Source organism: Seriola aureovittata, chromosome 6 (genome assembly GCF_021018895.1).
Source record: "Seriola aureovittata isolate HTS-2021-v1 ecotype China chromosome 6, ASM2101889v1, whole genome shotgun sequence".
In the NCBI taxonomy this organism is placed as follows: Eukaryota; Metazoa; Chordata; class Actinopteri; order Carangiformes; family Carangidae; genus Seriola; species Seriola aureovittata.
The window spans coordinates 16,150,631-16,173,684 of record NC_079369.1 but is presented as its reverse complement, the minus strand read 5'-3'; the positions used below and the strand labels follow the sequence as shown (position 1 = coordinate 16,173,684).

General features: G+C 40.8%; 1 long non-coding RNA gene across 2 annotated transcripts in view; it reads left to right on the top strand.

Moving 5' to 3' along the window:
• The window catches only part of LOC130170368 (uncharacterized), a 29,369-nt gene extending 6,787 nt beyond the window's left edge, over positions 1-22,582 (top strand). Inside the window, exons 1-4 of one of the 2 annotated variants that reach the window (XR_008827972.1) lie at positions 4,879-5,250; positions 5,528-5,669; positions 16,331-16,431; positions 19,138-22,582. This is a non-coding gene — a long non-coding RNA (uncharacterized LOC130170368). Of the gene's footprint in view, positions 1-4,878; positions 5,251-5,527; positions 5,670-16,330; positions 16,432-19,137 lie in introns of those variants that run through there. The other variant, XR_008827971.1, reaches the window with a different exon arrangement.
• Positions 22,583-23,054: the final 472 nt, after the last annotated feature.

The window sequence follows — 23,054 nt, the reverse complement described above, 5'->3', positions numbered from 1 at the left end:
ATGATTAGGACAGCCAAGTGTGGAGAGTCCCTCAGTGCCTGGCCTCCTTCACCTCCCTAATATGCTCTGAATAAGTCCCCCTCCGCTGCGCGTTTGTTGTGGGGTTTGGCGGGAGGTGGGGGGGGATTATGTCTGGCCATGGTTTAGGAGTGTTTGTCATCTGCCCCCTCGAGGCTTGCACCGGCTCCTTTGTCTGAGCGTCAGGCATCGGTACAATGTCAAATCACACAATGTGCCTATGCAATCAGGGCATCTTGGGTTAGGAACTGACACAGGATTTCATGTCTGGATTTTTATTTTTTCTGTAACTTAATTTTAGGGTCGAGAATTAAAACAGTTTTTATATTTGTAGTAACTTTGCATATTTTAGCTTATTTTTTGGTTAAAAAAAATCTACAAATCACTTAAATACTGATTTAAAACTATTTAAAAACAGCTACTGCATCACACACATCACTCCATTCTGTAGTTACATCATGTTCTTTTTTTTATTAGTCTGACTTGCATGACATAGATGTGGCCTAGTATGAGAATATTCTCAGAATATTATCAGGTTCAAGCCCATTTTATCTATGAGTAATATCGGGTTTTGTTATGAGTTACTGAAAATCAAAAAGATCTCTCTGCTGGAGTTACAGTCATTCAACGAAAACTGCATCATAAAAGAGGAAGAGATGCTCATTTCTCTATTGAGGCATCAGTAAACCAGAATGCTTTGCAATCACAGCTTGCATATTTGCTAATCTATGATTGCTAGTGCGATAACTCTATCAAGCTCTTTCTAACTGTTTTATTTTTTTTTTTTTTTTTTTTTTTTTGTAATTTGAACAATGAGGTACTGTGGCTTCTTGTGTGCCCCACTATCAATATTAAATTTGAAAAAAATCTGCACAATGCCATCACTACTTTGCTCTACTTCATGCGAGAGCACTTTGAGAGATGCACCATATTACTTAAGGAAGCTGGACTAGATGAGGCAGTTTTATAGGAAATTACTTGACAGAAAATCTCAAAATTCATTAAACAAAATCATTTGTATTAGTGTAAGAGTATGTTAGAATTTACTTCAAATACTTGCTTTATATAAGTTTATATTGAGAGCCCTTGTCCCTGGTGTCTACATACATAGTCTGGAGTTCAGTTTAATGGTCTCAAAGGTGTTTCTATGGTTTCACACAGTGCATCTCTTTATGAAATTTGGAAGAATGATTCATTCATCTCCACACAATGGCTAACAAAGAGGGCACTGAGCCCCGGCCAAATATCACAAGTTACATTGAAAACAAACAAAACGCTCTTGCTGTAAACTGTGGATGCAAAACCTCCCAGTGGCTGATAACAGTTCTGCAGGATTTAGGCACTGTGGGAGAAACGGCTTCTGTGGCTTTGCATTCAAGTCATTTGGCCATGTAGAGAACCAGGAAATGACACACATTCCTCCTTTGCAGTAACAAAATGAACCTGAATCTAGTTTCCTACTATTCCTGAATAATTGTGTCTAAAATTTCATTGTTAATTACTTCGCTAGAAATCGTGAAATTGATTTTTAGTCTTGATTTCACTGTACGTGGGGGACTTTTATTAAAATCCGGCTTCAAACACAATGGACCTTTGGATTAAACTTAAATTTAATTTTCTTTCATTCCTTTATGCCAGACAACTTCCGTAATAGCTAATAATAGAACATAAAATGCACTATTTATACGTGGTGCTCTGAAATCATATCTCTCTGTGGTTTTAAAGGCATTTGTTTAATTTTGTCAATAATTTTTGAGAAACACAGTCGCACACATTCACATTACCTCCGTACAGGGACAAAACCTCCCCAGCCCGAGCATATTTCTGAAAAAGTTAACAAATTAGCAGAAACGTTTAAATCTGGGCATTCTGAATCATATTTTTCCCATTTTCAGTCTCAGCTTTTCTCAAGTCAATCTTGTTGCTAATCCTGGCTCACAAAGGTACACTGCAACGACTAATTATATCACATTCTCTTGTCACAATATACAATTGCTTGTAATGTGCACTGCCCAAGGACGTCCCCTTCTAATTTGCAGATAAGTAAATATGCCAGGTAGATGAGTTTTGATGACACCCAACAAGCTATTTTCGATCTCCCTCCCTCTTCTTTCCCTCTCTTGAGTGGCAGTTTTAGGTGTTTCTCCCACTCCGCAGTTCACAGTCTCACAGGCTCTTGAATTGACAGAAAATATTTCAAGCAATGAAAATATCAGAAGTGCACTTGATCTGCCAATTTTTTTTTTTTTAAGCTTCTAAGTAGTATCCACTTCATTTGACTGTGCCTGAAGGTACATTAAAGCCATTTTCATAAAGATTTCCAAATAAGCCCTTGAGATGTTTTTTTATAGCTGAGGTTTTAAGGAATAGAGATAGACACATCATTTGGGAGTGAGGGAGCAAAGTAATTACAATTGTGTGTGTAATTGACTTTTCCTGGGTTCATGGTGAAAGTCTCATCTGACCAACGGAAATGTCTTCTTCGCTGCTTTTTGTTTTAGCCCAGTATTACACTGCAGTAGAGGGAGAATGGTTGTGGCAGCAAAGCAGTTTCATACTCAGCGTGATTTTTGGCGGATATTAAACGCTTCCAAAATTAGTCGCACCAGATCCTACAACCTTAAAAGGTGAGAAAATGACGGAATGTAATTGAATAGTGCTCACACCGACTGAAACACAAATATTCAAACTCTCCCGTTTGATTTTATTTTTTCATCTTTTGTAGACATGGAAGGTTGTCGGAGGTGAGGGTTAACACACTGGCAAATATATCAGTCTATCAAATGGAGCCTGACTTTTTTTTTTTTTTTTGGTGGTACAAGAAAGCAAATCCAGCACAGATGATCTCTGTGCGTGCAGGAAGCCTTGAAGGTTTGCATCATTTCTGCCACATTCTCCCCCAGGTCATTCTAGCCTCCTTACATGCAGAAACGCGCGCACACACACTCTCTTGCACGCACACCACCGTTTTTCCTCACAGCGCAGCGGGAGTCTGTCTTTATCTGTCCTATTGATTAATGAAGCAGGCGCAGCGGGGTATCCGAGAGAGGTAGGAGTCTAGATCAAGGCTGTGAGCTGCATCACTGGCAGTCACACCACACTCACTCACACATTTTTACACTCACGCACACACACACACACACACATTCGCACATACTCTTTCACTGTCTCTGTCATGTTCTCTCTGTGTCTGTCACAGCAGACATGTACACACATGCATACTGAGAGACATGACACACCCAGCAGTGCTGACACACACGTGTCGTCATAACTCACAAATGCATCATATCACACACACACACACACACACACACACACACATTCAAAATGAATTAACATTGCTTTGGCTGTGCGGGTGCCTAAGCTGGAAAAGCATTTTCTATAAACATAATGTTTGCAGATTAGTTGGGGTTAATGATCCGATTGCCTCGGAGCTGCCACAACGTCTGTGCGCGTGCACATGTGTGTTTTTGGCTGAGGGGAAAAGGCACTGCTCTGCTGTGCTGCCTCCCTCACTTCCAAATGAGACATGCCCCAGGCACCATTACAAGAGCAGTATTTATGCTATTAGGGAACTGGGTTCACCACGCTAGCAGTGGTAGCAGAACGAAACGGCTAAAATTATGTCTTGACTAACCTCAATGGGCAGGTCCAGTATTTTCTTTGCATAAATGAGAAATTACAAGTTGTGTGTTTAAAGGCTATTTTTACAAATCGCCTGTTGGAATATCATGTACATTATTTCTGAGCCATATAAATGTAAAAGCCAAGGAATAGAGCAGTTTTTTTTTTAAAGCGTTTGTTCTTTTAGAGCAGAAATAAAAATCCAGAGTCAGAGTTTTTTTTTTTTCCCTCTTTTTTTCCCCATCTTTACTTTGGTGTTTAAAATTAGCTTCATAGTCCAAACCAGAAATAGTCCTCTGCAAACGACTCTCTACATGTCTCAGTCAACTGGAGTCGGTGGGTTCAGTGAGGGTGTAGTCCCTCCAAGTCCACCACCTTCCTCCCCACAGACACGCTCTGAGAAGCCCCTCTCATGTAATGCTGAATGGACAGAAAAGTACAGAAATGAAAGAGAGCAGGGTAAGAATGACTGAAAAATGACTGCAAGACCCTGACTCTCTTTTCCTTTTTTTTTTTTCCCCGAAGCGACCCTCCCCTCTCTCCACCTACATATTTTTGCTCCTATCCCTCCCTCCCTCCGTCCTTCGTTCCCTCCCTTCCTCTCCTCCGGCGTTCCTGTCGAGGCATGCCTCCGTCCCCGCCAACCAGCATCGTCCGTGGCAGGGTGAGGGGGCAAGAAGAGAGGAGGGGAGGAGGGCAAACAAAGGAGCACTGTTGCTGCCTTGCCTTTTTGGGGAGGGTCGACACCAGGACGGAGGGGGGTGCGGGTGGAGGGGTACAGACGGAGAGGGAGAGAGTGTGACTGAGGAGGTTTATGATTAAGAATAGAGATTAAAATGAATGGGTGGGGAGCAGGGGTGTCTGTTCTGTTCACAGTAATAAAGAGGACAAGCAGTGCCAGTCATTTTTTCACATGCACCCAGACACACACACATACGCACACACAAAGAGTTGGCAGACTCTTAGCAATGCTGCAGTTAGTGTGAGTGAGTGTGAGTGTGAGAGATAGGGGAGGGATGGGGATGGTTCATTGTTTCCTGGCCATTGTACAATATTTGCTTAACCCTCGTGCTTTATCTGTGCAGCTGCATGCTACAAATGAGATGGCGAAAAGTGTACGATGGCGCCTGTCACAGCTGTTAGCAATTTCATATGTGCACTGTAAGACACCCCCCTACACACACATACAGTGCACACAAACTCTGTCAATTTACAAAGCGCTACAGCCGTGATAAAATCATTCTCTGAACAGTACAATTACACGTCAACTTAGTCCATGCAAACAGAAGATGGACAATGAAATAGACACAGCAAAGAGCCAACACAGGTATGCAAACTGTAAATGGAAATCACGCAGTCATATAGGTATATAATAATAACAATCCTATGGCTCTTCTTGCCACTGTTTGCCAGCCACTACTCCCTGACCCCTTCATGAACCTTGTTCTTTAGTTACATTGAGCAAGCTTGCTCCACTCTGCAAATATTACACTGGCTGTCGTCACTCAGCTATCGCTCAGGTTTTCAGCTTTATGTTTTTAAAATAGTTACTCAACGCTCGGGACGGAATGCCACATAACAAAATATATCTTGACTTTAAACGTTCATGTAAGTACATGCTGTTTTAGGTCATGAACTGAATCAATTTGTTATCTCTGCGCATATCTCATTCATACATTCTTTCTACACCATGAGTAAGAAATTGTTTTGAAAGATAACTGAATTTTTGAGCCAATAACTTGAATCCCACAAGGCCCGACTCCATGAATGGAGTGTTGTTTATTTATTTATTTTGGTTGATGTGAGATGCTGGTAGAGATGTCTGCATTCCACTCAAACAGTTTCTTAGTTGTCGGTTTCCTATCTCTGTCCTCTTCTGTTTCAGGTCATGAAAGGAGCTAGCACAAGAAGAAGAAAACCGAACGAATGCTAGCAGCCATAGCCTTCACCGCAGAGCGGAAGGAAGGGAAGCAGAAAAGCCCCAGAGCAGAATGCAACGAGGAAAAGACAAGAGTGATGAAAGAGAGGTAAGAAAGCTTGGTTTGGCCCGAGGTTAAACATTGCCTTTGCGTGTGTGTCTGTGTCCTCTGTTGCCCTTCCACCTGGCTGCATGAGTCAGATGTGTACCTGGAGTGAGTTTGGTGTTGGCATGAATGTGTGGGTTTTTGTCAGTGATGTGTGTGAGTGTGACTGTTTGTTTTTATGTGTGTCCCTGGCGTCGAGGCACAGCTGCCAGGTGAAGAACGTACCATCCTGTCTGACTCACCTGCTGCATCCCAAACTTCTCTATTGTCTTTATCTCTTCATCTTTTCCCTCTGTTTTCCACACATTCATTTCTCTGTACTGAAGAGAGACAGCAACCTTTATTTTAAAATGCAGAAATCACAGTGGGGTTAGTTAACAGGGTAACATTTTGTTTATCATGAGTATGGCCTTTGTTTGACACATTTTATTAAATATCATACACTGACCAATGATGTAATTTGTTAAGATTTGGGTTTTCTCATTAATCACTGCCACAGAATAAAGAAATTAGATTTCTTTGCACATTTTAGTATTTAGATTAATTAAGTATTTTATTAACTTAATAATGACTTTATCAGCAATTTTATTGAGTTCCCTTTGATATTAAGTAGGCATTGTGTGTCACTTTGCATTGAGGAACTACTGAAACAATTTTAATTTTATGCCAGAAAAATACAAAATTTTGTATTTCATGTATCCATTCATAGCCTACTCTGGACATGGATACTGAATATCTGTATATAAAGTAAGCTAACAAGTGGTGTAATAAGTAAATGTCTTTATCAGTATTGACTTTAATGAACCCATATCCTCTTCCTGTGTCATCAAAGATGTTTTGTCCTTTCCTGTTTCATGACAGAATACACAGAATCCATTTCATGTTGTAAGGATTTGACCTTTTCTCTCCAGCATCCATTAGAATAAAAAAAAAAAAAATCCCAAATTTCATGGATGCAGGGAAGAAAAAAAAAAACCACATGATCTTGGAGAATGGCATAGCCAAAAGGTAAAACACAGGAGTGAATCTGGGAGAAGAGCCACCTTATTGTCTTAACTGTGTTTCAGTGTTTCCCAAAGTGAGCGGTCTCTCAGAGACTAGTCTTCTCGCTCTCTCTGTGTGAGGCTGAAAGCGGCAGTAAATCATTTTCTACCATGCAGTCATAGCTTGCAATGGCTGCCACCATACACAGATAGGGGGATGGTTAAAGAGGGAAGGCAGCAAGAGGAAAGGAAAATGTTCTTTTTCTGGGTTCTTGTCATCCTCCTTTCTGATGATACTCTCTTCCACCTCAACCTCCCACCCAGAGGTTACAATAGCAGTGGTGTGATTTTACTTCAAAGATTTTGTTTCGAACCAGTCCGGCGTATCGTACTCTCAGAGACAGATCCAGTGCACTCCATTTCAGTTCAGCTCGACTCATTTCATATCAACCCAGTCCAGCTGAACTCAATTCTCTCTTCTAGCTCTTCATGTTTTGCAGTCTCACTCACTTATTTTCAGTCTGCCTGAGCTGTGCAATCTTCTGTCTTGTCTTCTGTTCTCACATTTTCAACTTTTTGTTCTTTGTTCTTTTTTGTTCTTTCTCTCTCAAGCCACCCACCCCTCCCCCTCTCTTTCTCAGGTTTTTGCACATGCAATAAGTTTCATCTTCATTTAAATCCTTCCAACACTGTCTTCTTTTCTTCCATTTGATGTTGGTTTCTCAGGTAAGGCCACTGCTGTTGCATGGCCCAATCTTTCTTCTGTCCACAGCCACCAAAAAATAATGGCATTTCATCATTTTAAAAGACAGGAGATGATGAAAGAGAGTATGTGGGCTGTGGGGCTGTAGAGCACTGGTTTAAAAGAATGGGAAACTGTCCCCGAAGGGATTGTCTAATGCCAACAATAATCAGTTTTAATTACTGGACTTCTTCACATTTCAAATCTCTGTCCAAATAACTCCAGTTGGATAAGACAAAGTTCTTTTTTAATGGAAGTGATTTTGAACTCATTTGAGGAAGAAATTACTTCCCTGGGGACGACAGAAAATGTGGAGGATGTTGTAAGTAAGTATCCAGACATGCCACTGTTCTTTCTTCTCTGCCCTTTTTCCTCTCAAGTGTGTCTGTCCTCTGCTCCGGTGGAAGAAGGTCTTTCAGGAGCAGCCAAGTCTGTCTAAACTGGCTTAGAAAAAAAGCTGCAGGATTCAAGAAGCAGCATGGTTCTCTTTTGGTGTCCATTTGTGTATACAGAGGCGGGGTTGCAAGGCTCAAGCCACAGTGTGTCTCACGGTTTCATATTTCACAAACCGCATATGGGAAAATGACAGGCAAATGAGTCACTCTGTCAAGTCATATTGATTCACTCCAGGACAGGAGGGACAGAGCGAGTAATTGTCAGTTTCATGCTCGCGCAAAATAACAGACAAATGATGGACAATGGTTTACAATGGTGAGGGGAGGAAAACATACTCAGGCGGGGAAAGGGCATAAAAACCTGATGGACAAGTGTCAGAAATGGTAATGGATAGATGGATGGATGGATGGATGGATGGATAAGGGGGGGTAGAGATAGAAAAATTAAACAGAGAAACATGGTGAGCAGCCAAGCTTTCAGAGAGAGTACAGATGAAAGAGAAAGATGTCTGGGGAGACGATTTCTAAGTGAACACGAGAGAATTATCCATGAGAGAGGTCCACAAAGGGGAGAGATACTGTAGAACTGGTAAATAGAGAAGTGGGGGGGTGAGGGCCAATGAAGCGATGCCTCTAATGTCTTTATAAGGCCATAAAACACTGCACTTCCTGGCCTCCTTCTAATTGCTGAGAGGAATAGGATGGGGGGGGACTCGACTCTACCTGCCTACTAAATGAGGCCCCTAAATCCTCACTGCTTGGCCTTGAGGGCTTTCTTTGGGATTGCTATGCCAGCAACATGGACGCAGAGGGAGAGCAATTCAAGGAACGTCTACGTTTGAATATTCTTAATAGTTCTTTCACTTGAAATTGAAGTTGAGAGAGAGAGCGAGAGAGAGAAATACAAAGAAGAGAGAGGGAAAAGTTCTGCACTTTAATGATCCCCTTATATTTGACTTGCAAGAAAAATAAAGGTGAAAGACAGACAGGGGAGACAGAGGAATCCAAAGACAGAGCTACGAGTAAGAATATAATGCACTTAAATACTATTGCTTACAATAAGCACTTGAAAACAAGGCTGTGAAAGGGGGGGGGGGGGGTATTTTATAGACTCAGCAGGAAACAACCATAGAAATGGCTACGCTTCCCCAAGGAGCTGTATGCTGAACTCTTAAAAACGTGAAAAGTAACGCTTGCCATCATTGGAAAAGAAAACATTTTCATTTCATAAACTGCTTGTCTAAGGGACCCTGCCACAACCTCTAACACTCAAATCAGCACAGTAGAGAACAGAGCCTTCAGAGGAAGAGAAAAGCTTTGTTTTTTTGTTTTTTTTTTACATTCTGGTACGGCAGAAAAAGCACAAATTTGTTCTAAACTATGCCCCAGATACCTGCAGATGTACTTGAATGGAAGAGCCATTAATATCAATATTTGTAGTGACAGTCTTATGAAATGCTTTGGAGCACATAAAAAAATGTGCCTGCCAAAATAAAAGCCTTTATCTAAATCCAGATATTTTATATTTACCCACAAGTCCAGAAATGTGCTATTGATGGGCAGAAGTGTAGAATTCAAACAGACAACAGAGGAATGTTGCCCTTTTTTTTTTTAAATCACTTTGATGAAATAATTTTTAAAATGCTCAAACAGATTGAAACAAAACTGCATATACTAACAAATAATGCTATGTAAATATATTTTATTGTACAATTTCTGTGCATTTATTATATATTTCTATAACAGTCTACTATCATTATCCATAGTGTGTTATTGAGTTTTATTGAAAGAATATTCAAACCTTTGCTTTAACATCATTCTGCACCACCAAGCCTACGCATTGTGTGGTTTTCCCTTTCCATCCAGTCACCCTGTATATGCTGTATATTCAAATTGAATGGTGACTTCAGGCAATGGGACTTTGTTTTCCAAAATGTAAATTCCAGTCTTAATTTTTATCTTTTGTCAGTGACTTATACTGAGTTTATGAGCTGTGCGCATAACTTTTGCTGATTTTGATGATGGGAGTCCGGGGGTGTATTGTGTCTCAACTCGCCACGCTACAGGAGCTGTATAACAGTTGCCTTTTTTGTACTGGGTTTTATCAGTGGGTGCGAGAATGAAAAGGAGTCAAAGGCAGCCCCCTAAGCTTTCCATAATGCGTCCCGAGAGGAGACAAAGGCCTGCATTCACTGCTGGGTGTCGATAAGACCTATCATTAGTCTGCCATTGGAGGTATTACCAACACACACAGACGCACTTATACACACACACTCTCCTACACAGAGTGCAGTAGGGTACTTATTCCTGTACCCATTCACTTTTTCCACACACACGCATAAATATTCTTATTCGTGCCAGAGAAGTGAAAGAAGCATTCTGGCTTGAATTGAATCGAATAAAGGCAGAGGAGTGGACCCCCTGCTGCTTTCCCATCACAACAGGATTCGCTCAGCCTCACATGGCTGGGGCGTCCACACTCACGTGTGTTCATCCATACATGACTGCAACTTAGCCAACAATAGAAAATGCACATAACCCTGTTTATATATACTGTCATTCTATTGGTTATTAATGATGAAGAATTTCAAGGTTAAAACATACATGTTGCATTTTTAATCTTTAGTCTTATTATCCTTGTTAGATTAATGGTGGTTTATTTCCATAAAATTGCAATAAGTGCAATCATTGGCTTTTATGTCTGTGTTAATGTTATACTGTATTTCTGCCACAAAACCCGTATGGCTACCTGCTTTTTCGTGCTGTTTTTCTTTGTTATGTTTTGCGCTGTAAAGTATGTTGCGCAGTAAAACATACCAGCAGACACGTGTGGTTAAATGCAGTTAAAAGCTGGCGCAGGCTGCCTGCCTGCCATCTTGATGATAGAACTCTTTGTTTATAGTAATAATACCAAGCTCTCAGAATTAATGTAGTATTGATGATAAAATGCTACACACATTACATTTACTTAACAAGACAGGAGTAAAATTAGGTGCAAGAAGAGAAAGATGGTTGGGTTTCCTTTTAGTGTTTTCCTGTGTGTGTGTGTGTGTGTGTGTGTGTGTGTGTGTGTCAGTGTGTAGACTAGGGGAAGGACGACGGCACTGCTGTCGAGGTCCTAAGTAGATGATGGACCGTAGCTCGTATGCCCATTCCCTCTCATTAGCTCAACCCCCACCCCCAGCCCCTGAGAATGTATGAGTTTACTTACCTTCCCTTGCTCTGCTCTGAGTTCCCGGCCAAACGCCAAGCGTCGGCTCAGGGTCATTAGCCTCGCTGCTGGGAACAAATGGCCTTCGATAGCATCTCAGCTAATACACAACAGAAGCAGATTAACCCCTGGATCCTTGGAGGATAACATATTGAAGGAGGGGAGAAGAGTGATGGTGAATTATTTTTTACTTTATTTTTATTTTTGGCTTTTTCTTGGCTATTAGAAGCAGATTTTGAGTCTTTGCTCTTTTTTTGGGGGGCGCTTTGAATCTCATTGCACTTCAGCTAAACATCACAGTTGTTTGCCTGAAAACAAAAACCACAGAGAGAGAAGTGGGCAGAGGATCAAAGCCCGAGGAGGATTTGTCTGGCAGATAGTTGCTGGGATCCTGCCTGTGTAGACTCACTCTCTCTGTGCACACCACTAGGTTGCCCCCTCACATTGCCAGCTTGAAAATTATAGATCATGAAAAAGGAAAAAAGAACAGTGCAGTCACAACAGCCTCCTCCCTGAAGCAGACGCCTCCCTATTACACCACACGGGCGTGTGTGTGTGTGTACACGCACGCACTGACTTGTCTTTCCCATCCTTTCATCTAAGTGCCTACTTTGTGCACATTTTCATATTGATATTTCATTGCGCAACTTTTGATATGGTAAACAATTCACCCACTTTTTTTTTTTTTTTTTTTTTTACACATACAGATTGTTATCAAAAGAACCTCTTCAGGAACTTTTAAAGTCTGTGATCATTTACAAGTCCAATGGCACAAGAGGAGATAATCCAACAATAAACAGTATAAAATCAGATTGACCGTGGTAACCTCAGTGAAGAAATCTCCACACAGTACTAAAAAGCCTACGTTTATTTCCATCTAAGGTCAGTGTGTTCACCAAAAAGTTCTTTCCATAAGGCCTCGGTGAGGTTTGTGGGCTGTTGGTGGGGGGGGTGGCTCAGATGTCTGTTTTGAACAGAAAGACACGCCCAGAGGATGGATATAATTAAGACTAGTGACTTTTTTTTTTGTAAGTAAGGAGGGTGTATGGGTGACTGTTCTGGGTGGTCTAGCTCTACATGCCTGTACTGGTTTTATTACAAACAGTCACAATATGGTAAGAACACAAACATATTCTGACAAAGCACAAAGATTAGCATATATAATACATTCAGACACAAATAGCACAGACGTGAAAACAGCCATGTCACTTGTTTCCTGGCCATGGTGGTTGTCAGGACATGGCGGAGTAGATTTATAAAAAATAAATAAATACACTTTTTTTAAAAAAGGCAGAATTGATCAAAGCAGTTGGCAGACATACCTGACATTCATAGAAGTGTACTCACAAATGACTGCTTTACTTTACAGTGAACAACTGTGAGTCAGTGACCTCTGTATTTCATCATAAATCAAACTTTAGCTGCCATCTAAGTATCTTACAGTTTCAGCCAAGCCTTTATTTAAGCATTGAATAGAGGCCAGATGAGTGCAGAAGGGCTTCCATTTATATACAGTACAGAAGGTTACCATAAAGACCATATATATATATTTTGGTTTTCTCTTATTGCACTTATATAGCTCAAAGTAGAAAATACAAAGACAATTCTTGTAATAAATTGAAAGATTATTCTCTTACTCTAGTTGAACTTTTAACTTTTGCTGTGTTTGTGTCGTTATCTGCACTACACAGGACCACAATTACAGAATTTGTCTTTAATTGCAAGAATGTTCATGTTCATTAATAACTTCTAGCTAGGTTTATTTGCTTGACCCGGCAGCCTCTCTACAACAGTCTATAGAGTCTAGAAAAATCTCCCCTGGGTCACTAGAAATAAGGTTTTATCATCTTGTGACTGTTGCCCTCTGACTCTCTAACTAAATGGCCACCGACAAATGAAGAAATTAAAAGACAAATGCTACTATTGGGATGAAAAAAACTAGATGTACAGGATTCAGTATTCACTAAGTTTGTCTTATTTGTCAGGAGTCAGTATAAAAATTAGACACATCTAATTGTCTTTTTTTTTTTTTTTACAAATTGGAAACAAACTGTAATTTATATGAGGCTTCCTTCACTTTGTGGAAAAAGAATAAAAGCTGCAAGGCCAGTCAATCCCACAACAAGGGCTTTTCAAGCAGTAAATCCTGATTAATAGCATCTTCTCGTTAACACATAAACACTCTGTGTACCATCAAAACGTCCATTAATTTGGAACTTTTTTTTTTTTTTTCGCGTGAATCACCTCATTTAGCTGGCAGAGAGAACACAGATCTTTATTGTTGCATTTTGTTTTGAGGGGGCCTAAACTCATGGGTGGTCCCAGGGTTTTTTTTTTTTTGTCATGTACTGAGCAGCACATGGATCTGTTAATGAGAGAATAAATTGGTGACTCCGTGCCGAGACCTTAATGATGGAGGTGCCTTCCCCAGTCTCAGCAAGTCTGCTTACTGGAGCAGAGAGAGGGATGGGAGTGGGAGAGAGGAAAAACAATGAGGTAGAAATGGAGAGGTGGGAGGGAAACAATGCAGGAGATGGTTAAAAAAACATAGTTGATGTAGGAAGGAACATAACATAGAAAACAGTAGTAACTGAGGGATACATTAGCTCTGCGAGACAGAAATAGTAAATTGCATGTATGTTCTGGCAGATGCTGTAAAATGAACAAAGGGTAACTTTAGAAATGGGGGGGGGGGGCAGTTCTTAGGCGGTATAAAAGGTTTAATTTCTCCTTCGGCTGTGGTGAGCAGCTTTCCTGTGCTGCCCTGTTTCACTGTATTTAACATCAAAGTGAAGTATGAACAATTGAGGCAATTTTTCATCCGGCCAAGGTCAATCATTGTTCTTTCTGTGTGGATGTAGATCCGGCTGAGAGGAATTCAGAGGAACCATATTTCACTGGCAAGTCTATTTTAGCAAGTCACCTTTGAGCAACCCTTTTGATTTTCTTTTTCTTTTTCTTGTGTGTGTGTTTTCAGTTTACACATATGATTTTCTAAGAATTTTCAGGTCAATTTATTACAGCTGTGGTGTTATTTTTTAGCGTGGGATTTATTAGAGTTGTGTCTAGACTGCTTGAAATAATACATGGCACTTGGCGCATGCATTATGAAAGAAAAAGTAAGATTGATGTTTGGCTAAAAGATTACTGCTACATATAATAAAATGTCATGGTTGACGTTGGCCTTAGATTCTGCGCTCAGATTTGTAGTTTTGGATCAGAGGGCCTGGTCCTGGATCAGATTTAAGTACCCAAACTCCACTCCTGATGTTTACATAAACCAAAAATATAACTGGATAGGACATACAGTACTTAGTATGCTTAAACACAGCACATTTAGACTTGTAGATATCTTTAGTAAGGGGCACTTGTGCTTGCCACATCTAATCATGACACGAGGCAGAGTTCCTGCCAAGGACCAAAAGGTTCTTGAACCAAAGAAGAAATAAGTTAAAAAGGACTTTGAGGGACTTAAAACTACAAACAGCAAGGTGCTCAAATCATTAACACAGCTAAAGTGGCTTTAAAAAAAACATTTAAGAATATGTCCTCCACAGGAACTTTAATGCGCTTATTGACCACAAAAAGAGCACAGTGTTTGTCTGTCTCCCTGTCAGTGACTCATTATCAGTCACAATGGGAGACCAGATGGCACTCAAATCAAAGAAAACATCAGGGGATGCGGAGAATAAACACGACTGACTCACGGAAACCTGCAATGTGATTCAATACTACTGCTGCTACAGCTACTACCACCATCACCACTACTACTACCACTACAAATATTAATAATATGTAGGATTTTTTATACCTCGAATGTCATTATGTTTTACAGTGGCCACTCATCCTATTGTAATTGGGATAGTCATAATTTTCACACTTTTCTGATGTTCTTTTAAGGCTATTCTTGGTCAATTAATTAGGCTTAATCATAAACATTTTGATTCACCAGATGTTCAATAACAGTCTTTGTGAAGTTTTTTATATTAATGTATTAACAGGCTCAACTGTTTTTACTTTTTTGATGCAGCAAAAAAAGCTATTTGAATATGTCAACATGAGTTTTCGCAATTTAACATTTAATAGACCAAACAATTAATTGAGTCACCAAGAAACTAATATTCAGATTAATCAGCAATAAAAAGTAATCATTAGTTGAAGCTCTAATTCACTTGTCTCTTTTTCTCTGTGGTGAGTGTGGAGAACACTAGTAAAGGAAAAGACAGACTTTATATTTTTATCATCTTATTGAATATAAGTTAAATACATGTTTGTTAATAATGTTTGTGTACTCAGTGTCTTTTATCAAACACTGTAAATTATGAATAGGGTTAGTTAAAAGCTAGGAAAAGCAACGTTAGTAACCCCCTGCTCCATCTCCAGGTTGTGCCTTTTCTCCCTTTCCATCTGGTCAATCTAAGATGTTATACTCAGAAATTCTTTTTGATAATTCATTCTGTCTCAGTGCACATCACTCCCAGCCTCATCTTGCTGTGGGCACGTCAGACACTCAGCTCTATATAATACATTACAGTCAGTGGCGTCATTATCCTGAAATTCTTTATTGTGTTTAGGGCACCACATTAAAGCACATCAGTGACATTTCAGCTTTATTAGAAGAGACATAACAGCCATCACCACTCAAAGTCACCAGCATGTTTTGTCAAGATCTGATTTTACAGACTGCAAAGTGGCTTCAAAGGCTGCTTCCATATGGTTTTGTGTTAGCAGGGCTCTTGTTTTTGTGGCATCACAGTGGTTTTCTCTTTAAACCACCTAACGTCCATCCTTTTTTTTTTCATTATATTTTAAGATGAATCGCGTGTTAATGTACACACACGACGGCTCCTTGTCATCATTTCTCAAGACCACCCAGAGTGTTTATAGGAATTGGGTTGTGAGTGGGCTTGTTGGACATATATAATCATGTGAGTTCTTCAGGAGGGGGGAGTGCAGACTTATTATAGCTAATACTGTTAGACATATCAGTCAGTGTTGTTGAATAATTTCAGTGAATAATTTAAGACACATGTCAACTCCACACACATATATTATTTGGAAATGGAAGTTATAAACTGCTTTGTGTGAAAGTTTGGTAATAAAACACTGTTGATTACAAGTATTTGTTGAATGGTGTGTGTGTGTGTGTGTGTGTGTGTCTGTTTGTCTTGTAGAGTGTAGGTGCGTGTGCTTCCTTCTGATTCATTCACTTAGATGGCTCATTTTGTGTATGTGTGTGAGTGTGTGTGTGAATGACATTTTAATAACATGGTTTACCAAACACCTGAATTTATCCTGTGCTTTCTTCTCCTCTGTTTTCTGCCCTTGTCCAGACACGACGGAGGCACACACACACATTCAACGATACCTCGAGTCTGTCTGCGGTGTACCACCAGCCTGCAACACACACAAGCACACACACAAGCCTGTTACGGTAAGAATCAGAGACCACTGAGCACGGAGTCAGGAGGATAATAATGGTGTGAATGTGAGAAAACAAACTCATTATCCACTGCTGTTTTCCTCTCTGAGTAATTTAAAGACAAATTGACTACTTGGATAGTAGTCAATCTCTGAAAAGTAGTTTCTTTGTGCTTTTATATTTTTTTTCATTCATCATTTTACATTAGGAGTAATTGTGTGTGTCTGCTGTCATGCTGTCATGTGTCCGTGTGTGTGCATACAGAAAAACCTGCTCCTTTTTTCTTCTGTTTCCATCAGTCAAAACCAATCACCACAAGTCAACTTTAACAGCTGCACCACATATCCCACAAACCCCGACAAACTACCCCCCCTTACCCACCCAGTGCCCCTCCCAGGCTTCCCAGCATCCTGCTTCGCCCTCCCTCCCTCCCTCCTTCCCTCCCTCCAAAAAAAAAACCAAAAAAAAACCATGTGTGCTGAAATTACAGTGTGTGAGGCGGCATTGTGGGAAGCCCTCCCTCTGAAGTGCTGCATTTGCCCTTCTTGTCCCTCCTTATCTTTTTCTCATTCTGCCACTCTTTTGGATGGGTTCGGGTTGGGCTTATTTTGATGTTCATTAAACTGTCAAACAGCCGCCCATGTTAATTTGCATCTAGAGTTACAGTGGCTATAGTTCAGATTGAGGTTAACAAGGTATTAATGCAGTCCAAAAATAAGATTGGCCTTTTTGTATTGATTAGTTTTTATTTGTGGGCCTTTGCAAATTACATTCATAAACTCTTTGTGTTTGTGTGTTCTATGGTATGTTTTGAACACAACAACTCATAAATAAACAAAAGACATAATTAATATCCATCGCTCTGTCCAGTATATTACCAGCTTATCACACTGAGGCATGCAAAAATGCAATTGTACTACTCTTTGACGTAAGACTTTGGTCTGATGTCAGTGATAGAGTCATTTAAATGTGGTCTAACATTTCCCGTGACCTTTCAAATAAATGCTAATGTTTGACTACTATCACTCATGGACAACACAGTAGTATTTCATCCTATGCACATTTGAGATTTGAATGCCCGATGTCTGGCAGGTCTTTCCCAAAGAATATTTTTTCCCTAAAGACACAGCAGTTTGTTTGCAATAAATAGAAGAGAAACTTGGTAGTTATCATGAGTAGTGATTGCTGCAAAGGAAAGACTGCAGTGAAACAGATTTTGTGATAAATTGGTAATGCATAAAGATTACATCACAAAAATTGACAGCAGGGTTGTTTATAGCAGCAAAGACATGGGTAAAATATATAAATGAAAGGAGGATATTGCTGCTTGTAGGTAAAGCTACTTAAATCAGAAAGCAGCCCCATCATCTTGGTTTGCAGCTCCAGGTTAAGTGATGGCGCCACCCTCACAGCGACCGTGCTACTAACCAGCTGTAATGACACACTCCATCAGTTTGGCTGTGCCTGCGCGGGGCTAGCTTGGTTAACAGTCGGCCGAAGTGCAGCATGAGAGCGCCTGTGTGTGTGCCGGCTATTAAAGCACTTGAGAATCAGAGACGAAAGGACTCGCACTGCTAATGGATGTGTCTATTGATGTTCCCATTTAGCAGCACACTGTAAACGATAGGGCAATGATTGTGTTGAGGACGGAAGGAGGTGGAGGAGGAGTGGAGAGCGGTTTGGCTAGGCGATGATAATGACAAGGAAGGTTATTATTTGGCGCCCTGCGGAGTCTCTCTCTGCTTTGTGTATATGTGTGTGTGTGTGTGTGTGTGTGTGTTTGTGTGAGAGAGAGGCACTCTTCCTCCATCTCTCTCACTCCTGTCGCTCTCCCAGCCTATTGGCTATTATTCACTTCTCGCTTTTTCTCCCCACTCTGCTCCTCTCTCATGACATTACTCACTGCTGCTAGTCTACATCAATTGTGGTTGTCTTTCCTACACATCCACCTCTATTTCTGTTCTGTTTTTTGTCTAAATGCACAGTGTGATAGTAGATGAATTAGCAGAAAGAAAAGGAAGTCAAAGACAGAATAATGCACCAGCAGCAGCAAAATAGTTTCTTGTTATAAAATTTTTAGGATAGCAGGTTGCCCTTGAAATATTGATTTACCCACTAGTAGATATTTTCTCTCAGCTGTGTGTGTGTGTGTGTGTGTGTGTGTGTGTGTGTGTGTGTCCTGTCAGTTCCAATCAGCGTGTGTGTGATGATTATGAATACAGGCAGCCTGCCTGCAGGTTTGGCAGGAGACCACCTCCAGCTGGACTCAGACCCCTCCTCAAGTGTGTCTGTGTGTGTTTGCGTGAGCATGGTTGTAGACGTCAGCCTGTATCTGTCAGTGCTCTGACAACCAACCTAAGGATGAAATAACGAAAAATAACACAGGAGGAGGGAACCCGGTTTCAGCATCGGGAGGGAATTCAACCCTTTCCTCTACTTTTTGAGATGTAAAGACCCTGTACAGATTGAAACATATAGAAATTAAATGTGTGAAACAAGTATTGCTAGTTTTGATAAATTCTGGCAAGTACTGTAATCATCCCCATTTTTTTCTAATCCAGCTTGTCAGCGCGTGTATGTGTGTGTGTGTCTGTGTATTTTCTTGTTGACTGCATATTGTTTGCTAGAAGATTGATTGTGTTTAAATTTGTAAATATCTGGCCATTGTGGTAAAAGTCTAAATTCTATCATTCTGTGTGTATGTGTCTGTAATCGCAGGGCAGCTGATAAAGTGGGAGACGCCATTCCAGCTGTGAGGAGACGGAAGAAGTCAACACACACACTCACACAAACACACACACACAGAAACACAGAGCCGGAGGCGCGCGAGCAGGTGAGCATTAAGTCAGGCAGCTAAACAGATCACGTTGCGGTATGATATCTGCAGACAGGCAGACAGAGGAGGCTGGTCTGTACCTGCAGGCAGAGAGCAACAACTCACAGCACCCGCGCCAGGAATGTCCTCCCCCTCCTGAGAGACAGAGCGAGCGAGTGACTGAAGGTGGGAGAAAGACAGAAACTGGGGTTTCCACTGTGAGGTGTGTGTGTGTGTGCGTGTGTGTGTTTATGCAAACCACATTTTAAAGCCTGAACACAAACTGTCTGCTGAAATTTCTTTTTCTGATCTGAATAGCTTCAGTGTCACAAAATATTTTAACTCTTGACATCAAGCAGATGTTTTTGGCATTGATTAAAATACTAAATGTTTGACATTTGTGTCACTTAAAATTTGAATTGTGACTACCCAGCTTTTCCCATATAAAGTGCATTAAAAACTTTTTTGCTTTTAAAGAACTTTAAATCTGAAAAACAAAAGAGGATGTGGATATTATATGTAGTGAGTTTTATAACCACATTTAAGGTTTTTTTTTTTTTTTTTAATCTTTTTTCTTTTTCAGTTATTATTTTATGAAACAAACCTTGTTTCACAGATGAGAAAAAATGCTCTTACGCCACATTTTTTAAGCCCAACATTCCTCCTTTACCTCAGGCGATGAAAGGACATTTGACATTAAAAAAAAAAGATCAGCACTTTCACACGCTACTGTGATATCAAGTGCAGATGGTTCTTTTATTTTGGAGTAACTCGATCACCTCCTGTATGATGTCTTTCTGGAATTACGATGGTGTTATGACAGGGTCCTCAGCACTAATTGTGAAACTTTGACAGTATCTGTTACGCAAACTTGTTCTGCTAGTTTTCTGTTGTTAGCGCTCCTCAGAGCAGCTTTGACATTTTTAGATTTTATAGCTTTCTGTCATTCACATGCTGCTCAGCATGTGTGGCCTTTATCTGTGGTATCCTGTATCACATTCATACTAATTCCCATTTGGGAGATGACCGCTACACTTGTGGTCTCCTAGTGTTGGCCACCGAGTAGCTTCTCTGAACCAACTGTGGGTTATGTTGTTGCTTAAGAGTTGCAGGAGTTATGAAATAAGGGCTTTCAGTTCACTTCTGCATGGATCCAGCAATTCAGTGCCTCTTAAAGTCACCAACTTCTTCTCCTCTCTGTAATCTACTCTTGTCCTTGAATTGAAGTTGTTTCACTCATTAGGAAGATCAACCATGTTCTGTGATCAACATTATTCCCTGGCTGAGGTTTTGTTCTTGTCTTTTTCAAAGCTTTTTATATTTAGCTTGAAAAACGCCTCCTGAAATTTTTACAAGTCACATCTCTCCCCACCACATCCACTTATCTAAAAATGATTCAGTGGTTAAATGTCAGAGCTGTCCGTGCCATTAAGGCCAGCATGTTTGAAGGAAGGACACCCTTGTCTGCCCTCTCCCTCCTCCCTTCTTATTCCTCTTGCTCTCCCCTTTCTTCCTCCTCTCTCCCCCCAAGCTCTCTCACCCCCTCCACCCACCCCAGTCTGGTTTGAGGGCTGATGTGCAGACCTTGTCATTCAGATTAGGGCCACATTGTCAGCTCAGGGCCCTGCTCTCTCTAGTTGCGTGTCCTGGATCTTTCTTCCTACTGTCACCCTCGTCCTGCGGCCAGAGAAGACCTTATAAAGCAGCATTCCTTCTCATCCACTTCTGTCAATTCCAACACTGTCACTCAAATCACGGTTCGGGAGAGTATAGAGAGGCTGAGTTAGCGGTGTCCCTCGCAGCAAGGACTGTGCTTTTTGGTCTGAGCTTGCGAGACGTATCAGCAGCAAACAAACTGTTTTTCTTTTCTTTTCTTTTTTTTTACTTGGTTGAAGTATTTTTAGTTATGATGTAGTTTTTGCTCACAACAGACAAGCTTTTCAGAAGAATACATTAACTGAGATGCACAGGAAATGACAGCAGAAACAGCTCTTGTGATCTAAAGGAGAGAAGAGAGGCGGCACATTCTCTGCTGTCAGGCTTGTGGTAGAAAACTTTTAAAAAATCTTCAATTATTACTACTTAGTGTGTTGCTCCTTTATAGTAAAGACTGGACACAGTGTTATTTTAACTCTGTTTTCTGTGTGAAAAAAGTATTAGGCGGTAGATGAGATATCCACCACATCGTCTTAGTCAGTCCTTATCCTGTCCAGTAAAAGTGTCCCAACACCATATTTATCATCTGACCACATCTTGACTCACTGCCACAGCTTTGTCACATCGTATCTAATGCTACAGCAGCTCTGTGGCATTTTATTTTTGTGCTTCTCACAAACTCTGCACTTTTTTTTTTTTTTTTCCATGATGAGCAGCTCTGATTAAACACTGCGTAATAAAATCTTTCATGCAAGCTGCTGGACAGTTTCTTTACTGGTATTAGCGCGAGAAGAAAACCATAGAAAAACACCCAGTCTTCAGCCACAGTGACACATCATAGTGAAAACAACAGATGCTATTGATCTGGGTGAGTCGACGGTTTCATACCCAGTGTCTTCCTCAGCTTCCACCTTGCATGAAGCCCTCAAGGCATGCTAGTGTCTCTCTAGAGGCTGCACCACGATGCTTCAATACAGCCTATGATGACTGGCTGCAGCCTCCGCCCAGGTGCTTGTGTTTACTAAAACCCACTATGAGTCATGAGTTTCAAGATGACTTCCCTCTTCTAACTGTTACTTATAGTGAAATAAAATTTGTTCCCATACATTAAGAATGTCTTTAGTGTCATAATGACCGTGTGTCATTTGGCGACAATCAAATGTTGCCTTTGCCAGGATTTAAGAAGAAGTAGGGCACAGCCAGCTCTGCTACTTTTTAGCTGCGGTAGTGGAGAGCACAGGAGGCGGCAGTTTAATAATTAATTGCATTTGATGTATATCTTATCATGTTTGTTCCTTGATATAAATGCTTTTCTGTCTCTTATCCTCAGGTACAGTGTGTAAATGGCCGACACTTGGTGCAAAGAATGTAGGGAAAAAGCAGTGTGATGTATGCATGTATATGTAGCAGCAGGTTTTGTTCATGTTTAAAGCTGAATGAAAGACCTCCAGTACAAATAGATATGGTATTATTGTTCCCTTCTTTAAGTCTATAGATATAGATGTAGATGTGCCAAAATGGAGAGCATGGTAAAACACTCATGATTCTTTTAGTGTGCTCCGTGCTCAGAGAATGAAAAAAGGGGGATTTAGCATGAAGGGAGAGAGTTAGAAGCCTCTCCGCCCACACTTAAGACTCACTGCCTCTGCATCTTTAAGCAGACTGTCATCTCTGGTCACCATCAGGTCTGTGCTCGCCCCAGTGAACATTCAACGCTGTCGGTGAGTTTGAGCTAAATTGAAAAAACCATCGACCGTTGATTGTACCCTGTGGCCAGGCTTTGTCACTCTGCGTCTCAGAAAAGAAGAGAAAAGAAGTCAGACACGTGCAGAAACCTGCACACAGGCATGGCAAATGACTCCTTGACCAATCACATGAAGAGCGCTGCGTCCCTCCTCCACAAAACAAACAAGTAAAAAACTACTTCCAGCTTCCAAACCACAGCAAAGGTCACAATCAACATTCATTGCTGTCGGTGGGTTTAACTGTGTGGAAGAGCTCACTGAACGATGAATGCAACTGTGTCCCAGATTTCATCCAACCGTCACAAGGAATAGCATCACGATATGCTGATGATGGCATTATTTATTTCTCCGCCAGCACACACCCACCCCCAACCCCAACCCCTTCGCCTCCCACCAAACACAGGCGCACACTGGCGGTG